Consider the following 24,206-nt stretch of genomic DNA (forward strand, 5'->3'; position numbering starts at 1 on the left):
AGCTCTGAAAAATTAAATCCGTAACTACTATCAGCATTCCAGGGTCAGTGATTGCTTTTGAAAGGTTACTGAGTAAAGTGCAGGCTGTGCAGAAAGCCCAGTGTTATTGCCAGGGATATTTTCCTCCTAAAGACACTCTTCCCAGTGAGTTAAAAAGAAATATGTTGATAAATTCCACTTATCATGAGAATGGAGCATTATGTAAAGCATGAGATCTTAAAAACAATAACAACAAAACCAAAACAGAACAAACAGGCCAAAACCTTAGCAGCCAGGTAATATACACAACTGTGTTAAGGCAACACAGATTTGTTTTGTTAAAAAATGCTGTTCACTGCAGTACATGCAGTTTCCACTGAGGTGTGCTAGCTCTCCAAAGATCACCCCTTCTCCCACACCCTTCTCTTGTGCACCTAGACGTGCTGTTATATCCCCAACAATGTCCACTGCTGTGTCTCAGCTTGCTAACCCTTTCACGCCACCATTTTACACACAGCACGTTTTCAGGCAAGAGCAGCAAAATGCCAGAGAGAAAATCTGCTAAAGTAAGGGATGATTTCCTTGTTTTTAAACAAGACAATGCAATTAGTTTCTGTCTGAAACTAGCTGGTTTTGTGAGGGACTGACATGAGTATTAGCTTTGAGTTAATAAAAATGATTATGTATTTTATTCTGGGAGAATTCTGGGCAGTCTTAGCAGTGTGCAAGAGGGGTTTTTCATGCTGCTTTGACATTTGTCTGCTTCCAGGAGCCATTGTGTGATGTACCATCATTATTGCTACCACCATAAATGTAAGCTCCTTCTGCTTTTACATCAGACTGATTTCTCCATTATTCAGACCTATTTAAACACCAAGCACACCTATTGATGTCTGAAAAAACAGATAACACAGTAGGGCATTTTTAAATAAGCCACATAATCAGGAAAAGTAGCACAGATCCAAAGGTTTAACAAAGGTGAGTCTGGGGAAGAGGGGAGGGGATTTGGCTTTGTCAGCTTCTTGTTATTTGCAGATGCTCAAAACCAGATTACCTATGATTTTAAGAACAGTTCATTCTAGTTGAAGAGAATAATGACACAATAATTTTCAGCCTACAGGTAATCACTTTAAATGGCCATGAGGTGAATGCTGTGTTAGCTTTCCTTCTCAGCATAAAGCTTCTGAGCTCTTAGTGTTGCTGACATGTAACATACATTTTCTCAGTCCATTGTCAACAAGATACGTGTTTCCCTGAGAGACTGTCAGATCTGTAAAAGGGGCTTTGATATGAAATATAAAAAAGGGGAGAGAAAGGGTTTATTAATGTAGCTGGAAGTAATTGAACCTTGTAGTAATGTAAGTATTAGCATGAAGTTTGTCTCAAAGAGTTACCCTGCACAGTCTCAGAGCATTACTCATGCAGGGAGGATTCACTCACCTGGTGTCACATACCAGTGCAGATGTCTGAAGTCCCCTGTACTGAATGGAAGGAAACCAGCACACTTCCAATAACCCTCCATAGGTGTTTGCTTAGAATGAGAGGAAGCCTTGTGCCCTCTTGACTATCAAAGGAAGCCTGGAGGAGCTGCTCACATGAATGCATCTTGCATTTTATGGAACAAGTGCCTTTCAGACTATGTTTCCCTAAACACAGAAAAATCAAATGCAAAGGATAGCAGCTGGATCATTCCCTTCCATTAAGTCAAGCAGAAGATGCAAAACAGGCTTAGCTGGTCTCAAGAGACCCTCAAGAAGCCTAGAAAGGATTCTGCAAGTTTATGTTTTTCCCTTCCTCTGCTGTATTGCAGCACAAGAGCTCAGTTTAGGAAAAAGGCAGCATGGTCCAAGTACCCTTTCAATTCAGTCACTGCCCATGGTCATGGGGTGCTGCATTCTGGAGCTTGTGTTGAGAAGCTTCTCAGATCATATCAACCCTGGCAGTCTAAAAATCTCTAAGAAGTACAGTTGTCTGGGGACAACAGAAAAAAACCCCTTCCTCAATAAATGATAAACCAACAGTCCTCTAGGATATAGTCTTAGATACAGTCAGGACATTACTCTAGAAGGAAATAAGCCTCAAATTAATTTTGCCAGTTTAGGGAACTACATTCAGGACTGCTCAGGTATGACAGAGCTAATGCATTCAAGAGCACGTGATAAAAATGCCATATGGAAGGCAGGAGATCCAAAAAGATCACTTTCATATGACAATTTTGATTTGTAGGTTGAGATGCCAAAACAAGCAGATTCAGACACTTGTGCATTTGCATTGCATTTTGATGACTCTACAACAGAGCCTGTCAATAATTTTTTTTTTTTTTGAGCTGAGGTCTGCTGGTGCTTTAACTGAGATCTGTTCAGCAAGAACCTCCAGCTTTCTAGCTTCAAAGCTGGAAAATGGCACATTCTAGGTGCTCTCCAAGAGGCTTTGAAATGACAGATCTGCTATTGCAGCCTAAGAGACCCAAGAGGACTTGGATCATGGACCTGTCTTTTAAGCATCCCTGTCTTCAATAAAAACCATGAAGAATGCATTTGATGGATGGACAGTGAGTCAAACAGGGGCATCTCAAACCTGAGGACGAGCAGAAAAGTGAGGTTTTGCCAAAGGGTTACACAGCTATTAGATGAAATTATAATGTTACAGTAAATATGAGAAAAGCCTGAAGAGGAGAAATTATGGGCTCTTGAAGTAATTTTAGAGGGAAAATAGTCACTGCTGGGTTCGTAATTTGCATAGATTTTTATACAGCAATATATTCAGTGTTTCAGCACAGCAGTGGCCTTGCAGAACATCCTGCAGGACATCCTTTGCCAGCAACTGCTCCAAAAAGGCAGGAGGTTGGGCTACTCCCTTTCAATGCAGGAGCCCAATAGTTTGCTCAAAGGGCTTTTGCTACCAGAAAACCAAAGCTACTGAGGATGGAAAACATCAAGTTGCCAGACTTGCCCAGCTCCACTCAGAAAAGTGAAGAAATGCCTGTGTTGGGAGCTGCAGTGTGAGAACTCATTTCCCTGTGCCTTTGGACCAATCCCTGCAAATCCACAACTAACAGACTCTTTGCCTACCAGCAAGGCCAGGCACAGTGAAGTATAGCAATTTCTAGGGTAACAGGGTCCAAGAGTGGCAGAATGACCAGCCTTTATTGCCACGGACCTGCTGCTAAGCTGAAGCAGCAGCAGCCATAATGTGGGATGACAATACTCCCTCCTATGAGCAGTTGTGATTTCACAAACCCTCTCTTCTCAAAAAGTGTTAAATGGGCAGAAAGTCTGGCTCTCCAGGGCACGTTCCTTCACTACTCACTTGTCCTTCATTCCTTTTCCTTCAGTGAAGCAACCCTACCCCAGCCTACCCTGAGCTCCCCATATGAAAAACTTCTATCAGAATTTTCTGTGCTCCGAGGGAGTCGTGTCCATCCTTTGCAAAAGCAGTCAGAGAATCTTGCTGAATTTTTCAGCAACAATGATGTGGGTGGAGACAGGGTGGAAATAGAAATATTTTTAAAAGAGGGTAAAATCCGCTGATATTATGAGAGGGGGAGTTGGAATTCTGGCCACTCACTATTCACTCATACCTCAAATAAGCAAATATTTGACCCAATTTTCTGTTCTCTTTGCAGAGATGGGCACTAAAAGGATTCTCAATTATTAAATATGAGCACCAAAATACCACTTCTGCCCTTGTAAAAGAGGCTCCAGTATGTCTACCTATATGTGCTTCGAGTCTTTCAGAACAGCCAGTAGAGTTAAAAATTAAATTAAATCTAATATATGGCTTTTTCTTGTTTGTTTCTTTATGCCACATAATAAATGCCTAAAATACTTTTTAAAGACAGTGTTCAAGAGTGCCTGGAACCAAAACTTTGGCTTAATCTCTTTATGGAGACAGCAGGAAACCACAAACTTTAAATCTCCACTGAACTTTCCCAAAGATGAAGCATTCAGACTGATGATTTTGATACAGATCCATGTGTAACCATAAGGTCAATGTTAGATTTTGGTTGTGTGGTTTTTTTTATTATATTTTTTGTGAGTGACAGATAAGACAAATAACACTTGTCATGTACTGAATTAGTTTTATTGTATCTCAGTCACTGTTGGCTATTATCAGATGTCCTTTTTTTTGTTTGACGTTAAGAGAATTGTGTTCTACTAATTTCTGGGTGTGAGTGCATAAGAAAAAAAAAAAAACAAGAAAGGAGTTGTGCCTGTCCCTAATGCTAAAGTCCCTGTAGATTTTTCTAGCTTTTACATGAGCAAGGGTATGAGTGGTGAGAAGTTACAAATCAGAAGAATGACTTAGGTGAATACAACTGCTCATCTGAAGCTATGGAGAAAATCAGAGCATTAAAATATGACTTTGATTCAAGCATGTTTTGTGTTGCACCCTGTGCTGAACGATAAAGAGACTTTGAGATGTGAAACTGTAATGAATGTATTGAATATATGCTTCCTTTCTTCTAATTATAGAAAATCTCATCTTAAATCCGAGTATTAATAGCATTTTTAAGGGATTTGACTATTTATAGAGATGTCTGATCCTGCACAATGCTGAATTCCATTACAACACCTTGTTTTTCATAGGAGTGCAGGAAAAGGCATCACCTTTATGGAATTGAAGCCTGAAGGCATGGGAAGCTTATTTTTAAATCTTCTAGTCCATAGAAATTTTTCAGTAACATCCAGTCTGAACAACGTGAGAGAAGCTGAAGACTGGCTGACCTACATTGGAAGAATCAGTCCCAAAGGTTGCTCACTGGACAGAGAAAGATGCAAAAGCTGAACCATTCCTAGAGAAAAAAGAATGATGAGTGCATGAAAAAGACACCTGGACACATTATTCATTTTAAAAGGGTGCAAAACTGAAGGAAAGACATTTAATATCAAAAGAGGACAAAGAAGATTCAACACAGCCTCAGTAAAACAAGATACAGTTGGCTAAGGAGGAACATTGAGCAGGACCACAGAGGCTTTTGGTTTCCTGAAGAGAATCTCTTGGGTCATTTACCTTTTCATAGATTTGAGCTAGGTAATAGCAGTGATGTCTTCAAAAAGGAGGGGGATGAAGGGTAATTAAAAGTGAGGTCTATTAGAACCATCTCAGATAACTAGGAATTTCTTTCTAAAAGGAAATTTCTTTTCAAGAAAAACCTCTTTTTTCATGCTAAATGGGAACAGCAGTGTTCAGAGTGCTAAATTTCCTCCTAGGAATATTTCAAGAGAACAACAGTGATACACATCCTGTAAAACATCAATTGTACATATGGATGTGTTTGAGGAAGCTTTGACTTCGTATCTTTGACACAAGCAAAATAAAGATGAGTACAAGTGCTACAGTTTCTTTTAAAACTGTAATATATCATGACTTGTTTATGTAAAAAAGGGACAACTACAGGATTGCACCAAAATACCTATTTCTTGTACCTCTAGAAAGTCAAATCCACATGCCTTATCCAGAATCTGATTCAGATCTCTGAGCATCCTTATATATGTAAATCATCTGACTATTTCTTTATTATACCCCAGTGTTAAATTTAATAGCTTTGGAAGACATTTGAGAACATGGTTTGCATTATTACCCTTCCTCTCTTTTTCTGTCCCTCTTCCAGGATGAAAAACCAAAACATTACTTGAGATTTTTGGTTGTTTATACATAACATGCAAACCACTGCACAACTGAAGACAGTGCCTCCTCAGGCTTGCCATTTAGACCTTCTGGTTTGTATTTGTGTCCAGTTGATATTTGTGAGAATTTCTTACAAACACAGGATGAGTCAATGATCAGGGAAACTTCTTGTTTCCTTTCGCGGTCAGTTTTCCAGAGAGTTAAAATGTGCAGAATTCATTGTGAAGCCATGGCAATTTAAGAGCAGAGTGTGGAAGAAGATTCCTTAGGGCCCAAAGTTAGCCAAAGGCGCCCAGAGAAATGAAAAACAAACAGAAAACCCCAAACCAAACCCAAAAGATACTAGAATGATGGAATCACAGTGTTGGTTGGAAGGGACCTGTAGAGGTTGTTTAGTCCCAATCCCTGCTCCAAGCAGGATTATTGCCAGCACTAGATCAGGTCAACCAGGGCTTTGTCTGGCTCTGAGAATGGAGATTTCACAGGGTCTCAGTGTAACCTGTTCCATGGCAGCGCTGCCCTTTCAGCAAGGAGGATTTCCCTAATGTCCATTTTGAACCTTCCAAGCAGGAATTTTTATTTTTCTGCTTCTTGTTTCATATTCTGCCACTACCAAAAAGAGTTTGACTTTTTCATTTTTGTAATGGCTTTTAAATATGCCAGTGACTGCTATTAACCACTGCAAAGCCTTCTTCTCTGCTGCCCTGGAGAAGTGTGGTTCTGTTATCCTCCGTTTGTATGTCAGGTGTTCTTGTAATATCAAAGCTACCTCACAAACCCTGGATCATTGTCTCCACTGGCAGGAGAAGAAGATGCAGGGCCAAGTAAGAGTTTTCCAGCAATACTGACCTTTTGAAATGTTTGGAAACCAAAATAAGCTGCCAAGGATCTGACCAGAACAATCAAGTCTAACTTCAGACAGCCCTGTAGACTAACAAGATGTATTAAGCTTAGACAGTGAGCTGCTAAACCCCATTAGACTAGGAAGGGAAAATTACATAAAGGTTTGGACAATGTACTGATTATGAGATTCTCATGTGCAATACATAAATGCCTCTCTTTTTTTCTTGCAACACTGACATGCTTTCACATGTAAAATGCCATGCAAAATATTTTCTCACAATTTTTCACCACTATCAAAAGATTATTAGAATTTTTTTCAGGTTATTCTACTTTGCACACTAGTTCTGGTTTTTGATAAACAAAGTTTCTGAACACAAGGAGGAGACGTTTAGACTCATGTCTAGACAATTTCAGTTGGAAGGGACCTGCAACCATCATCTAGTCCAACTTCCTGACAGATTCAGGGTTTACCAAAGGTTCAAGCATCTTTTCAAGGACATTGTACAACCAAATCTTAAACACCAACAGACTTGGGGCATTGACCTCTCTAGAAACTCATTACAGAGTTTGACCACCCTCTCAGTAAACAGAAGTTTCCTGATGCCCAGTCTAAGACTCCTCAGGTGCATCTTTGAACTATTCCTACCCCTGGTTCCTCTAGAGAAGAGCTGAGCACTTCCCTCTCCACTTCCTCTCTCCAGAAAACAAAGAAGTTATCCCCTTTTATCCAAACTATAGAAGCCCAAAGTCCTTAGCTGCTCTTCATGGGACATTTTGTACAGCCCTTTCACTAGCTTTGTTGTCCTCTGGATGCGTTTTCAGAATCACAGCATCCCAGATTGGAAAGCACCTTAAAGATAATCTGGGCCAACCTTTCCTGACAAAAGCCAAGATGGTGCAGTCCACTGTCCAGTCAAATGCTAAAATTATCTTGTGTTGGGGAATCCATTCCTGGAAGACTCTTTCAATAACTGATTGCTCTGATTGTGAAAAAATGTCTTCTTTTGTCTAATCAGAATCTCTTCAAGAGTAACTTGCACCATTACCCCACATCATTTCCATGCATAAACTCCTCATAAAAAGAGAATCTCCTCTTCTTTGTAGCCACCCTTTGAATACAGGGATATGATGATAAGGTCTCCCCTAAGCCTTCTTTCTCAAGCCCGAACCAGTTCTCTCAGCCTTCCCTTCTATGGCAGGGAAGGACTTTAACATTCTTCTTGAATTGTGGAGCCCAGAACTGAGCACAGCACGTGAGGTGAGGCTGCACCAACACCGAACACAGTGGGACAATTCCTTCTTTTGACCAGCTGGTTTGATGTCCCCTGGAATGGGGTTTGCTCTGTTGACTCAGACTGAGGCTATTGAGCAGCACCCCCAGATCCCTTTCTGCAGGGCTGCCCTCCAGACATTCCTTTCCCAATTTACACTGTTTGTGTCATTATTTGATCCTAAGTGTGTAATCCAGCATTTTGACTTGTTAAATTTCATCCCATTAATCACATCCCAATGATCCAATCTATCAAGATCCCTCTGCAAGACATCTTGTCCCTCAGGAGACCCAACAGCACCTCCCATCTCAGTTTCAACAGCAAACCTGCTAATGGTGTATTCAACTCTTGCACCAAGATCATTAATAAAGACATTGAGCAGAACTGGTGCTAAAATTGATCCCTGTGGGGATCAGGTGTATCCCATTTCACTGCCACCCTCATCACAGCACTGCTGTTCAGACAATTCCTCACCCAGCTCCCTCACCCCACAGTTGGAAAACTTGTCCAAAAGGGTGCTGTGAGGGAGAGTATCAAAACCCTAACTAAAATCCAGAAAAGCTCCATTGACTGCCTTCCCTTCATCCATTAGGCAGGTGACCTTATCACAGATGAGTATAAAATTAGTTAAAATAGGGCTTTCCCTTTGAGAACCCATGTTGACTGTGCCTGATGATTACAATATTCTTTAAATGTTTTCCTTTAAAGAAAATATCTTCCTATTTGGCAATAATAATAACAACAACAACAACAACAACAACAACAACAACAATAATAATAATAATAATAATAATCTGTAACAGACACCACCCTATGTCATGTAGCAGATTTCTCATTGTGTTAGATACTGTACAAAGAGAGAATAAAGGGCTGATGGTGTTTGGGAACTGGTTTCTCGTGTCACATGGTGCTGTTTCAAATCCCCACTAGGAAAACTGACATAAGACAGAAACCAAATACATTTCCTAGAGAGCTACAAAACTTGAAAGAATAAGTTTTTCTTAAAAATTTGCTTTCCATGACCAAAATATGATTGCTGTGAATATTCTTGGAAAATGAACAAAAAGGGCCATGAATTTTAAATACATTTAAGGAAATGCACATGAATGCTTTTTTTTCAATTCTGTCCATCTGACTTTATTCACATCTACAGTATATTACATTGCTTGTGCAGAGCTACATTCAAAATGGGTATGATTCCATTGAATTTGGTGGAGTTACACCAGGCATTAAAGCAGTCTGCCCACTGATTTTACATTTTGAAAGCAAATCTGTTCAATTGTAACAGGCACCACATTATGTCTTTCCTAAATTCAGTCATTCTTCCACCTGAGGGCTGCCCCTTTTTTTTATGCACCTTGCTCCTTTCTTCACTTTTTATTACCACACTGCTCGCTCAACATGATTGCATCTGCATTTTATTAGGATTACTGCTACTGTTTAAGAAACAGCATATCTCACTGCATCCTGCTGTGTTTTAATATTTCCTGGTTTATTCCACTCGTATTTCCTTTAATAGATAAGTATATATTTTCGCATGCAACAAAATCAAACTGCTTTAGGGAATAAATTGATAAATTGGCATCTAGAACACTGTTAAGCATCCTAACTCTGTGCCAGGCTCAGAGGAAATATCAGGACTGCCAGTTACATTGGCTGAAGAGTCTGGCTGAAGACTATAGCCAGCCAGGAAGAGATTGTCTGTCTGCTGGAAATGATTACTGTCATTATTTAGACTTGAAGTGGTGCTTGCTGCTTCCTCTTCAAACATAGGCAAGGTACAAGAAGCTGTGCCCCAAAAATCATATAATACAGCTTGAAGCAGGCGAGCCATCAGAGAGAGACAGTGATTTCTAAGGGGAGAAAGGGGAGGGTGGAGGTGGAAAATAAATGCTTTAAGTAAGGAAAAACCTGCCAGAGTTCCTTTTGCAAAATACATGTGCACGTTCATGTATGTCTATAAATATACACAGACTTACATTTTAAAGATTCAGCCTCTCTGTCATGTGGAAAAGCACCCTGGGCAGCCCCTGGGCAGCTGAGGAAACCTGCAGGGGGGTGCCATGCAGTGACCACTGCAGTCTCAGGGCCCCATATCTGCAAGAGCCGTACTGGGAAGGCAGCATTATCCAACACAGACACAGATGCTGCCATGGGTTAAGCTACATCAGGAAGGGTCTCCCATTGCTGCCAGTCAAGTGCTATTGCCAATTGAACATGGAAATATTGTCAAGTTAATATATGAAACCCTCCCACACACATCCCATGCCTTCCTGTCCCAAAACCTGAAGCCTTGGAGGCGAAAAGAGAAGCCCCAGGGACATCCTGGAGTACAGCTGCTAAGGTGCTAGAGTGAACTTTATCATGAGGGTCCTGTAGGATCCATGGCTTTGGTCAGACTGTGTCCAAAGCCATGCTTGCAGATTTTCAGTGTCAATAGATAGAAAATCTCTTCTTGAGGGAATTTTCTGGGCCATCTCCATTAGACAGTAACCTGCCATTCCATCCTTCCTCCACCTTTTTTGTCTTCTTGTCCTGAAATCTTGCCCTGTATAAATCCAGGGCTGCAAATTTCTCTCTGTAACCTCTTCCTTTATTTAGCTGATAGAGCTCACAATATTGTGCAACATGGAGTAAAAAAACCAAAACAACAATCCAAACAATTAAAGCAAAATAACAAAGCTAACTCCAAACAATAACAATAACAAACAAAGAGCAGCCAACCAAACCAACATCCCCACCTTCCTTTCTACCCCTGTCTACCGAAGCTATAATGTGTTTTACTCCAAGGAGAAGGTTTGGTCAATGAAAAGAAAACTTGACAAATTGTCTGAAAAACCATTTATTTGATTGGTTGATCTAATTCTTCATGCATTTCAGACATTAAAAACTCCCCAACATATTCAGCCTACAGATCTCCTGGCCAGAGAGGATCCAAAGGGTAAGGGAAAAACAAAGAAATAAGGATGTGCAAACAGAATAGGAGAGGACTTGGATGAGTGCCCTGTAATGAAAACTGCTATCACTGTAAGCCAATGTAATAATTCATATCAGCTGATAGATCAGCTAACTGCTAATATATTGTGAATACAATAGACAGTCTGAGCTCTGTAAGATTAATGTTTTTCTGCATGCAAGCTGCAACTAAAAGGGCTATTTCCCCCTTTCATTAATCTAGAATAAATAATGGTTATAATATTGCATATCTCTTGCCTTATCTCTGACAGTTTCTTTGTGCTGAAATAGGAGGTTGTTGCAGTATGCAACACAGCTTCTTGGTGTGTGAGACAGAAAGGGAGTCATTCATGCTGGAAAATATCTGGCAGAATTTCAGAGTTGCTTCCCTTTTTAATCAGTCTTGAGTTACAATGTGTTCCTGGAATTATAAGTACAGTTAGATATGTGTTTCTGTTTTCTGTTAGTGAGTTATTTCTTTTCTTTGCTGCACAGTTTCTAGGTGTTCACTAGTTCACTGTGAGCAAGCCTATGGTGAGATTCAAATGGGAAGTAGGGTAAATTCTACGTTATGGGTTTTGGAGTGTCTCTATATATCTGTAGGACAAGTAATATGCTGTGATAGGTGACCTACGAAGCACCACACAATATAAAGAGCAGGACCAACTTACCTCGTGGTAGTCCTGACATGACAGGCAGGCTAAGATCGAATATAGTAATTTTTAACACTTGCTTATATCAATTTGACACTTGTCTGAGAGTAGAAGGATGAAAGAGACCTCGCTGGTCATTTCATTCTGCTCCCCACTTTAAGTGGCAACCATATCACACACTTCCCTTGGCACCCACCTTTCCCAATACAAATTTCTTGTCCTCATCTTGCTCTGACTTCTGTGAACAGCTCAGTGAATTTAACCAAACATCATCTAGCTCTGTGCACACACTGGCTTTTTGCACGTTGTCAGAGACTGGGACTTTTGTTCAGGAGCTTATTTGGGGTTAGCGCCTTCTGCAGGTGCTCAGTGTCTGGATCACAAATCCAAAGGGAAGCTGCTGCTAGGCTGAGGGGGTGAGAGCTACAAGGTGTTCACTCCTGTGAGCTGCACCACATGTGTGAGATGCACTTTGCTTCTGGGCATGGCTGGTGCAGAGACTGTCTTACTGCTCTCCTGGAGGAAAGCACAACATCTGTGAGAGGGATTTTTGTAGGGCAACAAGAGGAATATCTCTGTGCAGATTAATCCAGAAAAGCACAAAGGAGGTTTCATGATGCTCCTCTTTCTGTCCCTGCAAAGACCTGCAAACTTGATTCAGATCTGACAGTGGTGGAATAATGAAAGAAATTGTCCCCATGTTGTTTCTTTCTTTTGAAAGGCTGACACTGAGGCAATTCCTGGGAGATGATGGGCTTTAGCTCCCCCTTCCCATGTGGGGGAGAAGGGGAAATGGCTTCAAAGTGAGAGCAGGTTTAGATGAGATATTAAGAAGGAATTCTTCCCTGTGAGGGTGGTGAGACCCTGGCACACATTGCCCAGAGAAGCTGTGGGTGCCCCATCCCTGGGACTGTTCAAGGCCAGACTGGATGGGGCTCTGAGCAACCTGGTCTACTGGAAGGTGTCCCAGCCCATGGCACAGGGGTAGGAATTAGAGAATCTTTAAAGTCCCTTCCAACTCAGACAATTCCTTGCAGATCTGCAACCTTATGTAAAACTTTTAGACTGAAACAAATCCCAAAGGTTATAGTTATTGCATTCTTTTAATATATTAATACATATATATATAAAAATCCTTTATTTACGACATAAATTCCAGGTCAAATTATCCTAAATATGACCTAAATATGATTGACTAAAACGACATCTTATCAACAAGAAAATGATAGAAATGATCCACATAAACTGGGAGCATGTAGAAAATAATGGATTCCCTTTTTTTTCAAACTGAGATATAAAAACTATTTTTCCCTTGTTTTTTTTTTTTTTCTGTGCTTTTTTCCCTTTTAATGGAAAGGGGTACTTTAGCAGTGCCTGAGTAAAAATGTTGCAAAACTTAATAGTGATTTGTTTGCAAATGTTCAGACTGCACCTTTATTATGTTCATTTTAACCAGTTTTAACCATTTTAACCATCTCATATTTTCTAATGGTTGTTATAGTTTTGTCCAAATACTCTTTCCCTTTTCCTAAAAAAACCTAGTCCTATACTATACTTCTATATAATATACAGCATTTAATAATTTTATAATTTCTGCTGCTATAGTGAATAGAAAAGTTGTCTTTTACAGAAAACAACTATATTCCTAGATTTGTGTTTTTTTCTTATAGCCATTTTATCTTGCTGGAAGTAGACAAGCAGCTGATTGAGTAAAATAGAAGAAATATATCCTGTACACTTCTTCTTTTACTTCAGAAAAGGAATACTTTTCATTCATGGTGCTCCAATTTTTCTAAAAGGAAAAAGCAATAAATTTGCTAAAACAGCCAAAAGAACTTTCAGAGAAATGAAGGTAGGCAGACCTTTGATGGATAGAGGTCAATAGAAATGAGATCAGAGAGCAAATCTGATGCCACACATTTTCTGTGATTCACATAGAATGTATTTATCTCAGTGTAGAAATAAAAAATGTTAAAGGAAAGGAGATGTTTAAGCCAAACAGAAAAGGAAGGGAAAGATAAGGGCACTGGGATCAGGTAGCAGAACAGTTCCTAGGAGTAAGGAAGGCACTTTTTTATGCTTTGTTTGCAAAACTAAACCCAATTCAATTGACACTATGCCACTGAAGAGTTAAATCTGTGTATAAATTATTGCAACAACTCATTGGAATGAAGGAGAAAAAAAAATCCTGGAAGTGGAAATTTGATACCTTTGGTAGTCTATGGAGAAAATCAGATTGGGACAGTAAACTGCAGTGACATCATTCATTATCACTGTAGCAGGCAAAAGAATGGTAGATGGCCAATAAAGTTCTTTGATGTTCTGGTTTCTCCATCTGTATCTAAAAATGAATATATTTTTTATTACGTGATGGACAAAGAAGCTGTTTACCAGATTTGCAGCTCTGAGCACATTAAAACATCTTTAATTTTAGTTTCACACACTAAAATACCTGTTATTCTCCTTCCAGGTTGCCTCAGAAACATAGTGTTTACTGCAGCTGTTGAAATCAAAGAAAATGGGTTGTTCTAGTTATTTTCATAACTAGTGCCAAAGTGTATTCCCACGCTAACAATTCTGGGGATCATTATGTGTAGCTTGCAATTTACTATATTCAAACACAACTATTCTCTGTTAAACAGGCACTGTTGATTCATTGTAGGTTTTGCTCATACTTGAGATGTATAGGTGTTTGACTTTTTCATTTGGAGAAAGCAAAGGGGGCTCAAGGGCCTTAAAGTCTGAAGTTGTTTATCCCTGCTTCGAGGAAGGCTGTGAAAGAGTTTGGGCCTCCTCAGTGACTACAGGTCTTCTAAAGAAATGTAACTTTCCACTACAAATTTGCAAACCTCACATACTAAGGAAACCATTCTTTGGCATATCTACATGCAAGCAATATCAATATATCTCACCTAGTTGGTGCAGCTGGGTGGCCAGAAAAATAATTTTTTCTTCAGATTACACTGGTCTTTTTTCTGGAAACTAAATGGTCTTTACAGGTCCCCCAAAGACCCATAAATATTTGAAAACACTTTTAAAATGATCATCTGGGGCTTTTGGCAACTATGTTGAGGTATCCATTTCATGAAGTGTACTCTCCCAGCACTTCACAATGGCTCGCTGATCACACATTCCCTGGCTCACTCACAGACATAAAACTGCTGCTGTACATTTGATGCATTTATAGCACATCCACTGAATGGATATTATTTGTTACATATGGGCAAAGGAAGCCATTTCAGTACGAAGAGTAATGCCCACTCAAACCTTGACACAATTTTGCTATTGCTGGAATCTGTAAAATTTATTTTTCTGTATTGTAGTAGAATGAAACTGACATATACTATGTGTAGAACAAAATAGATTTCATACAAATAAGTACTATATCATCTTTGTAAAGAGCACCTTCACTGCATCAGATAAAAAAGTCTCTTGTTTGGATTTTTTCAAAATTTGGTGGCTGTATCTCATTAGGAAAAGTTAATTATACATGTATTTGCAGTAAACTTGAGACCATCTAATTTAAAAATGAATCCTTCAGTCCAGTAATCATTGGATTTGCAAATGTAAATATGAGCAGTTCAGTAATTAAGGGACTTTAAAATACTTCACTAAAAAAGGGACACTGTGCAAGCTGTTACAAAGTTAATATATCAGCCAACTGTAACTATTAAAAAAAGGAAAAAAAAAGGAAAAAAAGCAATTGAATTTCATTATTCAAATGAGAGGAAGACATTGTGCCTCTGTGTATTACCAATCCCAAAGTTAAGAATCTGTCCCAAAACCTTGGGGTTATACAGCTTTTTACAATCATGCTTTCTGAGTATTTCCTGGTTTTGAAACCCTCTCGTTTCCAATGTGTGCATGACTATGAGTTTTATCAGCTCTAAAAACACAAGTAAATGATTTCAGCTCCAGCTGCAGCAGGGAGGATCTCCTTCCTGTCAGTATAATCTTGTGAATGCTGCAGCTTCACACACCACAACAAAACTGCCTGCAAGGGAGACCAAGTTTGGAGCCTCCTTGCAAAAATGCAATTGCTCTGCTTTCAGTTGTATGAGTATTTACATGAAAGGTAAAGGCTGATACATTTTGTGATTGCAGTCTTTGTAATAAAAATCTGGGAGGGAAGAGGAAAGGAAGGATGACCTTAGAGTCAATGAACTGAATTTAGATATTTGAGTTGAGTTGCATTCAGCTCTTTCCTTTCCCTGAAAGCTCTTAAAGACTATGTTGAAAATTATTTGATGACCTAATTTCCTAATCTATTAAACAAGGATGAAAGACTGCCTTTGCAGTCTTTGCTGCAAAAGACTCCTCTATTTAGCAGCTAACTGCTTGAGGGGGTGATAACATCTCATTACAGATACATTTAGCAGAGACTTCTGAGACTCTAATCTCACTGAGTGCCCTTCTGACATAAAAATGTTGGGAAACCTTTTGCAAATCACACTGAAGGCCAGGTGTCATCTGCTTACAGATTTCTGTCCATTGGCTTTAGATGCAGACTTGAAGCCTTATCCAGGGCTTTATCCAGGTACTGCTTAGTTCCACCCACTTCCCTGTGCCACACCTTGGCTGCCTGCTTGGCTCCCTGATAAGTTTAGTGCCATCCCAATTTCTGCACCAAGATATGGCACTAGAACACTAAAGATCTCTTCTATCAGAGACAATTGCTGGCTCTTCCTTTCTGACTAGTTTTCATGTGGATATGACAATCTGGTTAGAGAGAGAGAAAGCTAGGTAAGCTTTCCCTTGAATTGGTTTGGAAAGCTTTAGGGAGCTGGAGAGAAAGAATGATAAACAAATGGTAAACTATATGCAGGTGGTGTTTGTAACCAGTTGTTTTTCTCATAAAGATATTTCCCAAAGGGAATCTTCTTAATTAGCCAATCATGTGAAATATATTGATTAAATGACCAATCAGGTCCACCTGTATCAGATCAGGGTATAAAAGCAGGGGTTTCAATAACTGTGGGGCTTTTAGCATCTTAGCCTTCTGATCTAGAGGCTGTGTCACTTCCTGAATCAACGGTGACATTCTTATGCACACGGAAACTTAAAGAACCAGCAAGCAAACCTACAAACCAAATAAATGTTGCCTTCCCCGGTGCCAGCTTCTCCAAACTTCAGCTGCAGCAGCAGAAGACCTTGAAGCCACGCAGGTGTCTGTTCTGCAGTGGCAATCCCTGTGTGTCAGTCAGAGGCTTGCAACAGCCAGTGTCAGCAAGAAGAGAGGCCAAGTTCTCTTTTCTCTCTGTCTGACCTCCAGTGAGGGCTTTGCTGTAGGTGTGATGGTTCAAAGCCATCTCAGAGCTGAGCATCAAGATGATGCTTTGAGCCATGGTCTGCCCTGTCAGATGTGTCACTGAGACACAGTTTACTTCTACTTCTGAGTTGTAAGGAATTCTCTCCTGATGTGCCCTCCTTCGTTTATATGTGGGTATTTCATCCCTGTCATGGCAAGAGGTCTGGACCGGTTTATGTAGAGAGTGCACCAGACTGACAAACTGCTATTGTGTACCAGAGAGAAAGGAAAAGAGAAAGGGAAAGATGCTCCAACACTTCCCAAATGCATCAATATAATTATTTAACAGGTTGTTACCCAGGTTACTGAAAACTTGTCCAGTAGTTTTTTCTTGCCTCATTTCCTTTATCTAATCACCTGAAAATAGGAATCACTGTCTAGGAATCTGGCTAAAATTTGGCTTGCTTGACCTAAACACCAAAAGTAAATTCTGTCAGTAAAGTTATTTTGATCACAAACTAAACAATGACAAAGTGTTAAATACAATAAGCCAGAAACCTTTTCCTAATGCTGCATGTATGGAGGGAGGAAATCACAATGCACTCTAGGTACTTCCCGCTACCTGACTTAGTAACTTACTCTTATTAGATTCAGAAATTTCAATGGTTTCAGGTGGCATAAGCTACTCACTAAGATGACAAAAGTCTCTTTACCAGCAATTTCTTCTGTTTTATAAGCTAAGACAAGAGAAGAGACTGCAGGGGAAAATCCTGTCCATAATCCCATAGCAAGTTCTCATAGGTGTAATCATCCTGCTAATTAAAAACTCCAATATTACCTTGGTTTTGTTGATCTGGAGTATTGAGTATTCATTAAATTCCTAGGTATTACAAAGAAATATGATGGAAAGATCATTCCAGCTTCTAAAGGTTCTGATCAACTTTTACATGAATACCAATATAGGTTTGTATATACTATGCATACATGTATATACACACGTGTGCATATACAGACATTATTAGAACATATTTGATTAGCACAGTATTATCTTTTCTCCCCAGGCTTTCTGCGTAAAGCATGAGAAAAAAGTCTCTTTTCATACAGCTCTGTTTTAGCTTTATACCTGGTCTGGATGTGAAAAATATGTTTTGCTTCAAAAAGAGCTATTTAAGATTAGAATGCTACATTTTTGTATTTTCACTTCTTCTCATTACAATAGCAAAGAACCACTTCCAAATGTGCTTAATACAGGTCTGACCTTCTGTTGTAGTCAATATATATTTAACCTCAAAAACATGCAGGTTGCTAAAAAATGTAATTTAGATTACTGGTATTTTATGGGTAGCAAAGTGACCCAGTTCATAATTTTTGCATGTGTAACAATAACAATTAAAACAGGCTTGAATGAAAATATCGACAATTAACACCTGTAAAGTTTTACAGGTTTGAGAGATTCATCACAGATGAAAAGAGAGATGCTAATCTGAAAACATAATGCATTTGAAAAGGAAACACATTCTTCTACCAGCAACTTTTTGTTCCTGGTAAAGTTTTCTCCAACCATTCATCCTTCACACACACCCACAAGAGATCTGTGTTAGTTTGACAGCAAGGGGAAATGGTTATTCTTAAAATTTACAATAAATAAATGTAAGCAAATTGAAGATGTTGCTCAAAAACTATTGTCACTAAATACCAGGGAATCAGCCCTCTTATAAATGGGATATGAACATGATGAAATGTGATATGAACATACAAATCATGAACATGATCAGTGGCACTCCTTTTCTAAGGAGCACTCTCTTTTGGGCACAATTGATGGGCAATATCATAAAAGAGGCACTGTACACATTTCTCCACCCTACTCAGCAAAGCAAAGCACAGGAATTCACCCTCACATCATTCCTGTTGCTCATGCTAATCAATACCCAATATGGATAATCCAGCAGCTGGCAGTGTGATTGTGCATTTTTCTAACACAGAGCACTTGTTTCTGGGGCCTGGAAATGTTAGGGTCAGCAGTGAGGTAAAAGCAAAGGGTAAAAGGCACCAGAAGGCCTCACCAAGGGCAGAACTGGACCTCTGTTAAGCATATGCCTTGCTGGAACCTGTGGCAAGATGTGCCACTGTGATGTTTGCATAATTACATTTTCCTAATATATAATCAGGTTCATAATCCTTCATGATACTCTCATAATCCAGAGTTGGTTTCTCACTACTTTTATTTTTCTGGAGTTCATGAACACATATAAAAAGATGGCATTTCTATGTCCACATACCTGGCAACCCATATGAATTCAGAAGGAAAAAAAAAAATCTCCTAAAGAGTAGCTTTGCTCTATGGGGTGTCCTGAAACAAGAATTTTTTTCTCAATTTTGAAGTAGTGTCCCATCACAAAAGTAAGGCCACATAAAGTTACTGCTCCATCCAGCTTTTTCCTTCTTGCAGGTTCAGAAAATAACCAGAATGTGTGGCTGGCAGGGTATTCCAGTACCATGTGTTCCAGGCTCTCAATTTTTTTACCTTAAATTGTCCATGAATCATGCCAAAAAGTTTACAGGAGGAAAATATTTCGGAGCTGATCGTCTTTCCAGATGGCCCCAACCACCATTTCCAGACCTTTTCAAAAATCAAAAGGTAAAGTTCAATGTAGGTGGCAGGATGTCCCCACTTGCAGTGATCCTTGCTAAGGAAAGTTAAATGCTCTAGTTTGAATTTTAAGACATGCTCAGTGATTTCATGTGTAGCTATATCACCCACAGTCATATTTTGTGCTGCAGGGGATAGACGAGTATGAGGAAATAATCTGACAGGCACAGCACTAAACAACTGACCCTGCTTGCATTTTGGGATGCAGAAACAGGGAGTATTTATGTAAGGTACCTACCTTTCTGGTTCAGGAGAATATCTGCTTTGAACAGGCAAAGCTGATGTGCAGTAGAGTGACTAATTTATGGCCTCAAATAGACAAAGGCTAAGAGAACATGAAATAGTAAATGGAGACTAAAAATGGAGTGCTAAATTTATTGTGATGGACTGTAAATATACACCAGTTATAACTTCACCCAATGTGTCCAATTGCTAACTTGCCAGATTGAAATATATTGCAGTAATCAAGAGAAAATGTAAAGATATGTAAAATTATGTAAAGTATCCAGAGCTCCTGCTAAGTTTTCAGCTACAGAGATTCAGTTGGTGAAGTAAAACTGCTTTTGAATTCCCACATAAACTGTATTGCTCAAAATCTGATTTAGACTGAGCTTTTGGTGTAGGTGAGAGACAGATGAAAGTTACAGCAAGTTATAATACTGGATTATCCCATCATATTATCCTGTGACCATGAAAGCAAAGCAACTTAAAATATCATCCCTGATGGAAAACTAAGTGCAATTTAACCTGGCTCTTGTGTCTTCCTAGAGTGAACTGGAGAAACATGGAACAGACCTTTAAGTGGTGGGCAGCTGGCAAACTAAAATAGGCTTATTTTATAATGGAGTGTTTGGAGAAGCATACGTATAAATGTAGAAAATTGTTTTCTCTAATTCACAGGGGTTAGAGATCTTTGTATCACTCAAACTCTAATATCCGAGCTGGCTTTCAGGAAACCTTTTCCTTCACTCTTCATATTTTTCGGATCAGTTTCCTGCTATACATAAGAGTTCAAATGAATCAAAATGTCAGAGTTCTTTCAACCTTTTTTTTTTTTTTGTGAAGGTGCAAGTCAGAGAAAAATAAGACCTCAAAGAAGGAACTGAAGGAAAACAAAAAGTTTTTTCACAGTTTTTGACTGTGTTCAGAAGAGACGAAGACTGAAAGGGGCAGCCCAAATGCCAAATGACATCTTCTGCTTAAGGAGAGAAGGGAAACTTGAATTTTTCCAGAGCAGATATTCCCCTTGGCTTGGTGTTCCTCCTCCCTTCAGTTGCAGCTGCAGGGGTCTCCAGCACCTGATTCCTGGAGGTGAGCATGGAGAGAGCCTATTCCAAGCTAGGAGATCAAGAATGGGAACCAAGCAAATGCACAGTGGGCCCTGATAAACATCTGGTGTGTGAGAAAGGATGAATGGATGGTTCCCCACGGAATTTAATTAATAAAGTCATGGCCTGCTGCTTAAATACCTGTCTGTCACTCCTGCATGTCCTGATCTAGGTAAGTACAAGCCATGTTTTGCTTCTGCCTATGACTGGTTTAATTGGAAATATGTCACCTTCTATGGCCCGTTACCCAGGGTAGTGATCGCAATGAAGATTTAAGAATATATATCTTAATTAAATTTAACAGGGTGTGCTTGCCCAAACAAAACTTGCTTTCCATCTTCATAAATCAAAGTAAAGATCCAATCTATTTCTAGTGACTTGTGTTGATTTCCACTTTTAAAGAAACCTTGCCAATAGGACTGGAATGTGAATCACTTGCGAAAATATTTTTCCCAGTCGGTCCTAAAAATTTTTGAAAAAACAATTTTGTAGTATATTATACACATTTGATTCAAGTAATCTGTCACTTCCTTGGGGAATACAAAAAACTGTTTGATTTTCATTGTTTTAGTAGTTTTTTGTATGTGTTCTGAAATATGAAGATTTTCTTCTGTGTTTCAATACCAAAGGGCAGTTTCAAATCACTGTGCTTAATTAGTATTTAAATATTAGTCAAAACTTCACTATTTACAGCTTTCCATATCATAAACTGCAATGCAACTTCAGCATGATCAACTATTCTATTATTTGTTTTTCTACTTTGTTTTAAAGGCTTACAACACAAACCAGAGGAACAAAGTATAAAATATACAGTAAATTAGGTTTCAAAGCATAATATATTAAAGGCAAATTTGAAGGGTCACTAGTCACAGATAAATCAGACTTAATAGATAAAGTATACTGGGATTTTTTCATAAGTTCCTTTTGTTGCTATATGAGGATTTACCAAAGAATCATAGCTCTTGAGTTTCCCCAGACAATATTTATATTTTCTATACTCATATGAATGCTTGAACACAGGTTCAATTCTGTTTCTACTGAACAAAATTCCCATCAACTTAAAAGAAAGTGAAATAGTATTCAATAGAAAGGAGTTATGGGTATCTAGGATGTCATGGTATTTTATATTTAAGGACTATTTCTCACTAATAAAAAAAATCTTTGCCCTTCCTATTTCCAACACACAGAGCCAGGTAAAAGTCTGTACTAAATCAAAATGGCCTATTCTATGTGCTGGCATTAATACACTGACAGAAGAGATGCCATAGAACCTGCAGACTGGATATTCACTTTCTTTTACTCCTGTACTACTCCTTAGTACACTATTTCATAACATCTGTAGCTTTCCAATCTGGAGTTAAGATTACCAATGATATTCTGCACAAAAGCATAGAACTTCCATTGTTTTTGTTCAATAGTTGCCTAAGGGGTGTGTTCATCATTTATCTTAGAGCTTAGACAGGAAATTGCTTTTAGAATCTCTACTTGTTCCGTAATCCACTAGCATTTTTTTAGTCCATGTTTAGCAGCAATATGTGGAGCTCTGCTGATCTAATCACATCCCTCTTCTCAAACTAGTGATATGAATTTTTTATGATGCAGTGGCATTGCAACGAGACACCGTGGCTGAAAGTAACAACCCTGTAATGCTGAAATGAGATTTATTTCCTAACCATTAATGCTATGTATGACTTGCTTTTGCAAGAGAATAATGGAAAGTGGCACAGGTAGACTGAAAGGGATAGTAGAAAAATTGCGAAATGGAAGTCTTTCCTTAGGAGAGGTGTGTTCCTGAGCTAGAAATATGTCTGAACATACATGTGTGTACCACACTTTTACCTGTCTTTCATAGATGACCCCAAGCCACCTCCGCCCTCACTAAGCTGACTGGATGCACACCAAACCTTACCCAAAAGCCACTGCAGTGCAGCTCCATGTCAGAGCCTTCACAGCAAACCCTGTCCATCCTTAGCTGCCTCTCTGGTAAAGTTGGGAAGGTTGATGGGTGCTGATTATTCTGTAGGCAGGTCTCAGGATGTTTGGAGTATGTCAGAGACAGAGCTATTCAAGCCAAAGCAGAACATCAGGATAAAAAAGTCTTCCCAAATCAAGTTAGTCAGGAAATTAGAAGATTCCTAACCTAAAAAGAAGAAGGATTTCAGATGACCTTTCAAACAGAATAGTGATGAGCAATGAACTAACTGCTTCTGGCGAGTACCTTCCAAAGGAGTTTATGGAGGCTCATTGTACATGACTAAAGGAACTGCATTAAATATTCCACATAGTTCTTCCCAGGCATTTGCTTCTAATAATTACACAAAGCAGCAATAAATTATGCAAGGTCTGTAGCACAAGTAATGGGAAATATCTTCACCTTCTGCTGAGAGAACCTCCTGCTTGGGGTTTGAAATGCTTAATGGTGCAAGCATCCCATAAATAGAATTGCAGAGCAGACAAGTTTTGATATATTCAGGGCTTTGCTTCAGGGAAGTGTTCACACTAATGAATGTCTCTTTGTATCTTCAGAAGCTATTTGGTCTCAGAAACCAATCTAGTAGTTGTCTGAGAATACATCCTGAAGATTTTCAGTGAATTTATTTCAGATCAGGTTAATGTTTGTGTTGATTCAGTTTTCATTTGAGCTAGACCTGGGAAATTCCCAATAGATGATTAGAAATACTATGAGTTTCTGAACCCTTTTAATATTTCTCTCCAGGTTTAATTTGACTAAGATTTACAGAGCTATCAATTATTTCTTATTTTAAAATCTAATTAAAAAAATATCAGCAAGTACATTTCCAGAAAAAACAAATCCGAAACAACCCAACCTCAAATGTAGGTTTAGATTTTAGCTGTCATTTTCAAAATGTTCTCAATTTTGAGTGGAAAAGAAAGTGTCTTCTTTTCACCAGAAGAAAATATTTCCAACAACTCAATGATTCATCACATGAAATACTCACTTGTCTATAAGCACGGGCAGCAGCTTTGAGGTATTGACATCTGCATTATACTGATTCCAGGGTATGGATTTTGTAGAATTAATTGCTGACTCAATAATTAGGGAAATGCTTATTTTATTCTTACATTTTAGCTCTGAAAAGAACTCTCTCAAAAGTTTTGAGATCAACTTAGTGGAACAGTTATAATTTGTGGAAATGTTATAGACTCTAAAGAAACCAATACTGAATCCCATCTTAAAATGATTTTGAAAAATACTGCTATTCATCTGGTTTTGCACTTGTATATCCTTCACTCCAGCACTTGATACTTCATTAATAGTTTAAACCTGGAGAAAGAGTGAAATAAGTTATGCAAATTTGACAGGGACTTGAGAATTGAATATAATTTCTCTTAGCTTGTGTTTCACATTGAAAAAAATACATTTTCAAGATAATGCTCTAAAGTGTGAAGAATTCCAAGTAACTCTGCAGGTGCCTATGTAGGTAATATTGTAAACCTGTTTAAGTGTTACATAAGGGGATAAAAGAAGTACTTGTGATTCTGTTTTTAATATGTGTTAAACCCACAGCACAACTGAGACTGTAAGATTTCAGCATTCCAAGCAGTTAAAATAGCATGCATTAAAAATCCCATATTAAAAGCAAAGGTTAAACAGAAATGTTACAGCAAATGCTTGCTGGCTTCCTT

At 38.8% G+C, this 24,206-nt stretch overlaps 1 long non-coding RNA gene across 1 annotated transcript; it reads left to right on the forward strand.

The window, feature by feature from the left end:
• Positions 1-441: 441 nt before the first annotated feature.
• LOC135295620 (uncharacterized) lies at positions 442-20,395 on the forward strand. The gene is made up of 3 exons (XR_010357750.1): positions 442-545; positions 4,569-5,013; positions 20,296-20,395. It is a non-coding gene; the product is annotated as an uncharacterized LOC135295620 (long non-coding RNA).
• The last annotated feature ends 3,811 nt before the right edge of the window (positions 20,396-24,206 follow it).

This window comes from Passer domesticus, chromosome 2 (assembly GCF_036417665.1).
Source record: "Passer domesticus isolate bPasDom1 chromosome 2, bPasDom1.hap1, whole genome shotgun sequence".
Lineage (NCBI taxonomy): Eukaryota > Metazoa > Chordata > Aves > Passeriformes > Passeridae > Passer > Passer domesticus.